The following is a 10,867-nucleotide window of genomic DNA, read 5'->3' on the forward strand; positions in this document are numbered from 1 at the left end:
GGCAATAGGAAATCCATGCAGGCCTATATGGCAAAAGCAGGGCACTAATAACTCCCACCACACAAAAAGGCCACCAGCCACATGGACACTCACAAATCACCAGCAGCAAGCAGGAGGCCTGGGAAACACCATGAACTGACGAAAGGCTTATAAAAGCCAGGCAAAGGATGCATGCTAAAGCACACTGCTCTGATTTTTAATGCAATAAAATGCAAAAACGAAAATACACAGGCCAAAAAAAGGTCTGCAGGGTGCAGGCATTGCACACCAACACACACTAGACACACACAACAAAGGCATTTTTTAAGACACCCAACAACAGAACCCCCCCAAAAAACACATTTCCCAACTCAATCCAATGCCATCCATGCCCTAAATAATGCTTGAAAATGAAATACATTCAAAACACACCAAAGGAACAGTTGCTTCATCATGTTGTTTGAGTGGAATTATGTGGGTTGGATTGGAATTGTTAGATGTGGAATTGTGTGGCGTAGAATTGTGTGGTGGGGAGTGTATTGATGTAGTGTAAATATGTGTTAGGTGAGCAATGGAATGATGAATTTAGTTAAATTATGTGATGTAGAGTGCAGTCGTGTAGAGTATAGTGGCATGGAGTGGCGCTGCACACATTGCAATGAAATATAGTGCAGTGGAGTGGACACAGGCTGTGAGGGCAAGTGGAACATTCCTTCTACTACCGGCAGTAATGGAAGCCAGCTGGTAGGTGTTAGAGCTGCATTGCACGAGGCGCTCAGCAGTAGAAGCAGGGGTGTTTATACACACACATGTCAACCTGTATGTTCCAACCATGTGCACACTTTTTGTACTGAGGAGTGCAGCAGTCGTGATGCTGCAGTTTTATATCAGCAGATGGGGGTAAACAAAGACCCAAAACACTCAATGGCGATGTTTTGACACTCTCCCTTATTATCAGTGTGCTGTCCTGTGCTGTTAAGTATAAAGTCTTTTCCAGTGCCGTGTTTGATCTATATGATTCCTGTGCCCTCAAGACAGTCAGAGACGCTGAGACAACCGCGTAGGGTATACCTTGCAAACAACATAAATTAACTTTAACCAATACTGCATTTATTAAAATGGCATTTCTATAAACAGAAAAGAGAGAGAGGGAGATGCTGCAACCAAATGTGACCAGGACAAGCAAAGGAGGGTGCAACACGTTGAAGAGGCACGTCAATAATAAAGGTACAAAGTGCGAAGGTCAGGAATTCAAAAATATAAAGGGAACGTGAGGATAAAGTGCGTACGTTATATTTGCACATTGCTGCGCTAGTGTAATAAAAAAACAAGTCTATCTGTGCCCTTGGAGAGAGCCACCTCTTGAACTTGTGCCTCATGAACTCAATGCCTTCAGTGCCTACAGAAAATAAAAACAGTTTCAATTACACTGAAAACTACTAAAGCAAAACTGGAGGTTGGTTGATGGGTACTAGTGGACTTTAGAGCTGAACTACGGACGCGCACAGCGGGCGCGCCGGTGGCGCGCTGGGTCGCCGCCAGCTGCCAGACCCCCCTGTTTGTTTCTCCACTAATAACACCTTAGGTTTTACACAGTATCAAACCTACTCCAAACAGGAACTGTTAAGTATTGGTAAGAAAATAGTTAAGACTAAGGGGGGTAATGATACCTACTCATGTACCATCTTACATGGAGGGTCCTCTCACATGTAGGCACTGCAAGTTTGTGACACTTGCACCCTTTTATAAAGCAGCAATACATACCACGCAGGACACTGATCATACTCCTCTGAAAGCAAGTTGGAATAGTTTTTTAGCGAACATGCGCTCACTCCCTAAACATGCAATTGACATCTGGGATCTTTTTTCCTCCTCTAGTCTGGACATTGGGTTTCTGACAGAGACTATCATCTTCCACTCCGATATCGCAATTGCGGTACCAGAAGGGTACCATATCTTAAAATTAGAGAGGCCAATCAAAGCTGGTGGTGGAGTCGCAATAATCTATAAAGACCCAATAAAAGCTACTCTTTTAGACAGTATTTGTACTGATAAAATTGAAATTTTGGTCTTTAGACTTGACTTCCACGCACAGCTGAGTTGGAAGGGCGCTCTTGTTTACAGCCCTCCTGGATCTATTGCCAACTCTATCTCATATTTAGTAGAAAATTTGGCACCTTTAGTTATTTCCTCTGATACATTTGTCCTTCTAGAAGATTTTAATATACATATAGACAGTCAAGAAAACTCAGATGCTGACACCTTCTCTAAGGAAATGCTAGCTCTAAATCTGACCACTAGGAATGATGTCCCTACACATGTTGCAGGACACATCTTAGACCAGGTTCTTTCAAACTCACCTGATCTAATCTATACTTCTACCCTTCCACTTATATGGTCAGACCATTTTATGATCTCTTTTGATCTTTTAAACTCTAGGAATCAGACAGTAAAGAAGGCCCCGGCCAGCAGGACCTTCAGATATTGACATAAAATGTCTCCTGACAAATTTGATGACCTGCTCTCAAATGGTAAGCTGAAATTTGATGCTGGCAAAGTGGATAGCCACTATGTGCCATTTAATAATGCAGTGGAAGCTGCTCTGGATGTGATCATTCCGGAGAAAACTTCTAATACAGTATCCAACCGAACTCAGACTACCTGGTATACGTCTGATCTTCAGACGGAAAAGAGAAATTGCAAAAAGCTTGAACGTAACTGGCGTCGTACCCAGGGTACTGCAAATAAAGAATTATATAAATTGGCTTTGGTTAAATAATATAAAAATGTTAAATCGGCACGAAAACAACATATTTGTGTACAATTAGGACAATCAGGCAGTTCCCCAAAAATGCTTTTCCAGATACTAAATTCTTTTACTTATCCCAAAGCCCTCCACGTCGAGGAGGACCTCACTCAACTCCTCTGCGATTAAATTGCAGATCACTTCCTTTTAAAAATAGAGGAGGTATATAATAATATCACCGCAACTAACACTGACAAGTACGATTCTGGTACGGCTCAATCTTTGACCCGACTCGAACAGGGAACACCTAAAGAACTTCCATTGCTGACAGTCCAAGATACGGAACTGTTATTAAAATCAGCAAAATCTGGTTCCCCGACGGATTTGATCCCCGCAAAATTTGCTAAAGCATTAGCTACTAAATTGGCAGAACATTTTAGATCTATTTTTAACCATTCCTTTAAAGAAGGTAATCTCCCCAAAGCTTGGAAAACTGCTCAAATTATGCCTATCTGCAAAAATACCAAACTGCCTTTGGATATTATAACCAACTATCGCCCGATCTCCTTGCTACCCTTATATGGTAAATTGCTAGAGAAGCATGTTAATGTTCATCTTTCAGTATATTTGGAATCCAATATTTGTTTGGACTATTCTCAGTCTGGTTTACGCCCCAGATATAGTACCGAACTTGCTTTGGTAAAAGTGACAGATGATATTCAAATGTTAGTGGATGCAGGTCATGCAGTAATAATGGTGCTGCTTGACCTATCCGTTGCTTTTAACACTATATCCCATCAACTATTATTAGAAAGATTAAGCTCCTCCAGTGTCCAAGACACTGCCTTGAGCTGGATACAAGATTTCCTGACAAATAAAACACAAACAGTAAATCTGGGCCCTTTCAAATCAAAGATCAGTCAAGTCACGAAAGGGGTACCTCAGGGCTCGTGTCTCAGTCCATCTTTGTTCAATGTGTATGTCGCCCCTTTGGCAGCTCTTCTTAGGAAAATTGGGTTTTCCCCAATTTCCTAGTTGATCTTTACCTATAATAAATATACTCCCAACATTCAGAATACATTTTTGGAAGGCATGAAAATGATTTAGTCCTGGATGAAGAGCAATTTCCTGCAGTTAAACGCAGGAAAACAGAAATTATGTTCTTTAAGGATGCTACGACCAACTGGTCCCCTAGTTGGTGGCCAGAAGAATTAGCTACTGCCCCTACCCCAATGACTGTTGCTAAAAACTTAGGGATCTTGGTAAACAGAGACCTCAATTTGGAAGATCATATAGCAACAACCAAAAATCCTGCTTCTATGCGTTGAGCTTGCACCCCAAGATTTTTCATTTCCTTCCAATCAACACCCGGAAAACATTAATCCATGCTCTAGTCCTGAGCCGCTTGGATTATAGCAGTGCCTTGCTGATCTCGGCTAAGGATCGGGATCTACAAAGTTTGCAGGTAGTGCAAAACACTGCTGCCCGTCTGATGACTGGTGCCTCCAGGCGAACTCCTTTTCCTCTTCTCTCTAACTTACATTGGCTTCCTATCCGGAAAATAATTCATTTCAAAGTGTGCTGTTTAGTATTTAAGAGCCTTAACCAGATGGCTCCTATATATTTGACCGAAAAGCTAACTAAACACATTCCCTCTCGCACACTCCGCTCGGAAGGGAAAGGCTTTCTTGTGGTCCCTCGTATCAGATTATCCAGACTAGGAGGCAAATCTTTCACTTACATGGCACCCACGTTATGGATCTAGTTGTCTTTGGATCTTTGTCTTAATACCAATTATCTGGCTTTTAGGAAAAAGCTCAAGTCTCATCTTTTCTAGCTCGACCCCTATGTGTTGTACTGCCTCAGTCCTTAGTGCGGAGATGCCCCTTGCGGGGTGATTCATGCGCTTTATAAATGTTTAAAATAAAATAAACTATACTGCTGTTTATCTTTGTATCAGCGAGATCCATGAATGCAAGAACACAGAGCTCCAAACCTTCCAAACATGATGGAATACGATGTTATCATTTAATTATTTATTTATCGTGTTCAGCTCTAACATTCTGTCCACTTTATTAGCCATGTCAGAGGCATATTTCTGTACTATAATTAGTTTAATTGTTCTAGTGGTATTTTGTTCCTATCAAGATGCACCATAAAGAAATAGGTATTTCCTGCATTCACTGAGAACAATAATAAAACAATACCGAAGCATGTCTACCGCTGCATGAATACATCCACATGAGTACTGCCGCATCAATACCGCAGCATGTGTACCGCTGCATAAATACCGCTGCAGCTCCCCCAGCTTCAGAGCCCCCCAGTAAGTCAAAAATCTTCATTGAAAGAGAACCGAGGCCTCCCCACCCCAGAGCTGTCTGCTCGCCCTGGTTCAGCATGAACGCAGCAGCGTGGGAAAAAGCCACTGCAGACATTCCAATAATTGTAACAGATGGACCCCAATCCCTCGGGGCGGGGGGAGCTTTGATCTGGGGCACTCAGCGCAGCACTTTATCTAAATACTTCCTAAATGGGGTCTTTCCTCACCTTTTTATGCCGCTCCCTGGGGTACGCGCGATACAATTACCCTTCTCAGCCTTTCAGAGTGAGTGCTAACACACTTAACCAGGGTGTCGATACACGGCCCCATAGATGTACACCGTGGCACATGCACTCAGACAGAGTCATACACACACACGCAAGAGCAGGAGTATCAGCCCACACAGACACGCATACACGCTGGTAGAATCGCACACAGTGGCATATAGACACAGAGGCACACAAACACACACTCACAGACACGTACACACAGACAGAGTCTGGCACACGGACACAAGACCGAGCATAAAAACCCACTCACACAAAACACACAGCTAGAGTCACACACACAAACACGCGCTCACAGACACATGTGCACATAAATGCACACATGCAGACATACAGAAAAGAGCAGGTGCTCGCACGCACACGCTTGTGCACGCATACACAAGTCTCCATTTTACTAAAGTGACAGGCTGAGGTGACAGTACTGGGAGTAATAAGGCTTCCGCTCTGCGCATGCGCGCATGCAGCTGTACTGCACAGATGTGCATACCAGTGCAGAAGCAATAGATCATGGACAGTGAACCAGCGGGTCACCTTCAACCCTTCACACTCCAGGGGCGCAGATGTGTGGGGGCCATAGAACCGAAGGGTGGGGGCGCTAAATTACTGCAAAAAGGTGATTTTTACTGACGGTTTCGGCAGCAACAGTTGTGATTTGCACTCGTGCGCTTCCTTTTGAGTCCGCCCCTGCCACCCTCAGGCTGAGCCCAGGGGCCCCGGGGAGTGCCACTCTGATGCCAGGGTGAGCATCTCTGCGCCCATCACTTACAACCACAGCTAGGCCTCTTTCCGAGGATCCGGAACCAGCCTTCATAAAACGCCACACCGCTTTGAACGGTTCCAAATATTTACACACTGAACGTGCACTTATGCAAAATAATCTCACCATCCTATTGCTAAGCAACATTAAAAGTATATATATATACCCGGAAAACTTATTGAGTAGGAATTGTATATACGTAAGTATATATTTTCCGATTTATTCTCATATAATTTTTGCATGTTTGTGCATTTCTATAATTGAAAGCATACATAGATACATATTTTTTCGGGTGTATATATTTCTGTATATATATATCTGTGTAGTGTGTCGGAGCACATACATTTGAGTAACATAAAAGCTGTTTGTTTCTATCATCGCCTGGATGGAAAAAACAGGCGGTCAGAAAATCCAGCTGCATTATTGAAAAAAAGCAGCACTGAAAGCGATCGCTTTCGCAATCGCTATTATAAACAAAAAACCAAAAAAAGCCTGTGAGTGGTGTGCGCGTGGGCCACTGCGAGCATATGTCTTCAATGATCGCACCTGTGTCTGGCTGCGATAATTGAAAACATATGGGCTTTGGTGCGCGTAACAGACACCAATAGGCCATAGGTGGAGCTACGCGACCGCCTATGGTCTATTGCATGTTCTGTTAAAAAAACTGCACACACGCATAGCCCAATCAAAATGGACCTAGGAAATAACACGCATGAGCTGTGTGGAATTTCCTGGTCTATTTTTTAAACCCCCACAAAAGGGCTATTTTCTTCGCTTGTGAGCCCTAAAAAAGGAATGATAAGTACCAAAATTAAATTGTAGTTGCAACAACTGCAATGCCCCCACTCAAACAGACACAACACCAACTTACTAGTAAAATATCGAATTCAGAAATCCTCAAATCCAATGATAATGATGCAGCAGACAAAAAGAGTGATCTTTCCAGCTCAAAAACCAAAGGCAGAATGAGCAGGAGATGGACATAGCACTGGGAGGAGCCTGCTGGACAGGAACAGGAAGTTGGAGATTCTGCGGCACTTCCTACCTCTCCCCATTTTAAAAAAGGACTCCGTGCACAAAAAAGGACAGCCAAATGTCAATCTGAGGAATTTTTGTCATCCAAATCATCATTTACAGAAGGTTTTATGCTGCTAGAGATCATATCCTTGTCCAGATTGAAAATTTTACGTGTTCGAGTTCTCAAGCTTCACCTTACTTCCGCAGGATGTCAATGGCGCGTCCAAAATGACACGTTTGCATTCTCACGCTCCCTGTCACTTTGGATATGACGTGTTCGCGTCCTCACGCTCTCGCTCGCTGTGGAGAATGGCGTGTTCGAGATCTCCTACTCTCACGGTGCATGATCGTGAGACGAATGACGTGATTGCAGGTGCGAACTCTCGCGAGATAGCACAAACGGCTACCAACATCTCGTGGAGCGCACAAGCGGATCGGGAAATCTTGTTGGTGAATGCCCGGATCCCGGTAAGGCGATCGCGTGCGAGAGAGCGTATTTTCAAAGCGCGAGCATGAAAAAAATCTCAGGTTGGCTGCGGAACGCGGACATTTTGGCATTGAATGCGAAAATGACAAATTATCGCAATTTCTGCGAGCCGAACGGAATTTGACACCCACCCCTACCTACAACAGATCTGAGATTAAAGCGCTTTGAGAAAATGTTGTTTGAATTGGTCTCTGCCCAATAGAACCAACTTGCTGAAATGATAACAATTATTATGTTTGGTACATACATCACATGGCCAGAAAATATCCTATGTTATATCACGTTTTAAATAAGATCTAGTGGTGGGCGGAGTAGTGGAGTTGCATTACGTGGAATTCCGCAGAGTTGCATAACAATTCCATGGATTTTCGCAAAGTTTTGCTCTGCCCTAGTAATAGTAATGCCTGTTATATATGCTGCTTAGAAGCCGCAGAAATGGGACATAAAACGCTGTACTAAAAGCGAGATATGAGTGTGAAGAAGGGCTCATACAGTCATCACAAGCATGGGAGCCCTGCTGGGAAGTTCTAGTACTACCCTCTAAAAGTATGGCAGCTCTGTATGGAGTACTGGTGCTAGCCATTTCTACAATATCAATTTTAACAACAAGTATTGGTAATATAACAGTAAAAAGATTGTAGCCAAATTCAGATGCGTCACTAATATTATAGTGTGACAGGCTGACTCATCAAAAGCATTTCAACACAGGCACTCCTCATAGTGAGATTACATTTCGTACTTTCCATTGCAGGGTGGAGCCGGGACTCGAACTCACAGATTCACCCCCATGAACCAAGTCACCCTGACCTGCGTCTCTTTTCAGAGCTGCCGGAAGGTGTGGCATCACACTGACTTTAGAGGTGTGGCATTGGTTGTAGTTTGAACAGGTGGCAGGCTGACACTGGTCACGTAGATGGGGGAGCCACAGCAGCCAAACAGGCAGTCCAGTCCTCCTCCTACATGGTGTCTTTTATTTCCATTCCCATTGACTTTCTGTCTGGGAATGTGTAGTGAATAGTGATTGATGATGGTAGGCTGCCGGCGTGATTGATCTGTACATAGTGCCTTCTGCATCTGGGTATCTGTCTAGCCTCTGTCTCACCTTTCTTTCTGCCACCCATACAGACAGCAGGAAGGTCGCCTTGCTATGGCATCCTGTTGTGGGGGATAAGCAGCTAAAGAAAGTCCATGGCGAGATTTCATAAGGCTGCTCATGGACACGAGAACTGGATGCTGTTTTCTTAAGGGCTGAACATCTTGTATTTATTAGTCACTTTTATGGGCAATTTATTAAGTACATACCACATATTGAATATACCCCTTAAAAGTGGGAATTATTCATTTAAAAAGTGGGGATTATTACTTAAATATGTCATCCAGTAAATGATTTCACACTGATGTTTTTCTATAGTCTGAGGCTGTGTGAAAGACCACAGCAGTCCGGATACTAATAGGGCACTTGGAAAGGCTGCTGGGTGAATCCGACCCGAGGGTCAAAACCAAGGTGGACAGAAGTCATCCACCAGTCCGTACCTAAAACAGACATAATTTAGATACATTTGAAGCACGGGAAGCGCTTACCTGAAAAGGACCGTCTCCCCCTACCGCCTCTCTCCAATGAACCGGCGACTGCCCAGCCATGTTCTCCCAGCAACAGCTCTTAGTCTAAGAGTCTGTATTAGTGATTAGTATATTAACTGTGAGCCCACATATTAGCAGTGGTATCTTTACACATGTTCTTGACATTTGCTTGGCTTACCCAGGCGCAGTTGGTGCCTTTCATGCACCAACGCGTGTTCCTCTGTGCAAGGCATCTGTTAGTTTTGGCTCTCGTCAATATTAGAGTGGGTGGCAGGGACAAACTCCACCATGCAGTGGAGTCAGAGTTTTATGCCCAACTCAGCGCTCCCAGAAGATCGTGAAGTTGGCTACTTTCCGCTGGGGGAGTGGAGTTCACCGCCCACAGTTAAACATATCTTCGGCCTCTCATTGCCTTCGCATTGTTAACCTTCTTGTCTGCTAGTAGCCTGAGGAGTGTCAGTGTCTGTGCCAGACAGTGGAACCCTCTCCCCATCAGGATAATACAAATATATTGTTATATGCATAGCAGTTAAAGGAAAGCAGCAGCTCACTGTTTTAGGAAGGACCAACAAGCCTCTATATGAATGTTGAGCTCTGCAAAAACTACAAATGCAGATATAAATTAGATAGAAATGAATTGATCAAATGTTTACACTCAACACAAGGAAAGTTATACAGTACGCCTGTATGACGGAGTGGCAGGGAACCTTCCTCCCCACTGTAAGCTTAAAATAGAGGAACATTCAAAGTAGAAATATGTATCAACAATTTACTCAGTATTTGTTGTATATGTTCAGCAGGGGAGTCTGGGTGGGACGATGAAACACTTACCCAGGATGCTAATGCTTATCCAGGTATGATGTCGTATAGCATTTTAGGACCCTAGTGTAATTTTCCCGATTCATGCCCTTATATAGGTATAAATCACCATGTCCTTATATAGGCATAGAAATCATAACAATATTTAGACATAGCTCATGCAGTTCAAATAATGCATGGTTACTTCCACAAGGATTTCTTGGAAAACTCGGCTTCAGCAGTTAGGGACTTTCCCTTGCTTGAATATTGATTTGTCCAAGAACTCATGGAGTTTTCAAAGAACTGAGACTCTTTGATGACGTTATTATGTCCACCTTTACGTCAAACTCGGCACCTACAAGGTATAAATATGCCCACACTTGCCCAAGAAAACACACAGTGGTTTGGAGCAGTTTGGCTATCTACTTGCCCGGCGCATCTCGCTACAGCAAGTGCCGAAGGAAGCCGACCTTCCAGCAGACGCACTGAGAGAGACACTGTATTTTCTCCTGCAGAGAAATCCAGCTCCAGTGTTTCCAAGCTCCCCTTGCGGGGTGTTGGGAAATCGAGTCCTGAGACAGAGAGATATCAGACCTCCTTCATTCTAAACCAAGGTACGGAGCTGATTAGACCCTAAGAGAAATCTTGGATAGATTCTTGGCAAAAGAATACAAAACTTATGCTACACCGCACTTACTTCTTCCCTCGTACTAGACTTAGGTTAGGTGCATCGGGGTAGGCGTATTTTAGAAGCACCAGTTGAGTACTTTTAGTCTTTATTTATTTATGTATGTATTTGTATGGCTTAGAAACCATACCATGCTTTTACAGTATTATTTTATAATACTCTTCTTGCTGTACGCATTATACTTTACAGCCAGTATTACGATTGCAG

The sequence above is a fragment of the Lissotriton vulgaris genome, chromosome 3_1, assembly GCF_964263255.1.
Source record: "Lissotriton vulgaris chromosome 3_1, aLisVul1.2, whole genome shotgun sequence".
Classification (NCBI taxonomy): Eukaryota; Metazoa; Chordata; class Amphibia; order Caudata; family Salamandridae; genus Lissotriton; species Lissotriton vulgaris.